Here is a 466-nt window from a genome sequence, read left to right as displayed (position 1 = left end):
GGGGGGGGGTGATGTAATGGTTCACCATTTACATAAGTAGGTAGATTGATATACAAAAGTAGGTACAAAGCACGCGAGTAGCGCGTGCTGCATTGTCGCTCTCTGATTGGTTAAAAGGTCAGGTATTCAGCCAAGCAGGCGCCGACTTGCATTTGAGTGGTTCTAAGGGGCCAGGGGTTCCGCCCTGGTCCAAAATTTAAGTCAGAGTTTATTGTACCGGAAATTGAATCTTGTCGTATTAAGTACGAGCTTCCCCATCGCTACGTGTAAGCTAGTAACGGTAAATTCCTGGCCCGTTACACGTTCACCAGCTTGGAATACGTCTACAGCGCCGGATTGGTCGCTGCCTTCCAGGATCCGTAGATAGCCGTATAGTGCATTGTCCAAGAGTCGCTGGTAGATCTGCGGCGCAATCTTCAGCCCGAAGGGCATACGCAGCCATTCGAACAGGCCGAACGGAAGGACG

This window comes from Phytophthora parasitica (assembly GCF_000247585.1).
Source record: "Phytophthora parasitica INRA-310 unplaced genomic scaffold supercont2.5, whole genome shotgun sequence".
Lineage (NCBI taxonomy): Eukaryota > Oomycota > Peronosporomycetes > Peronosporales > Peronosporaceae > Phytophthora > Phytophthora nicotianae.
This window is presented reverse-complemented; position numbering follows the sequence as displayed.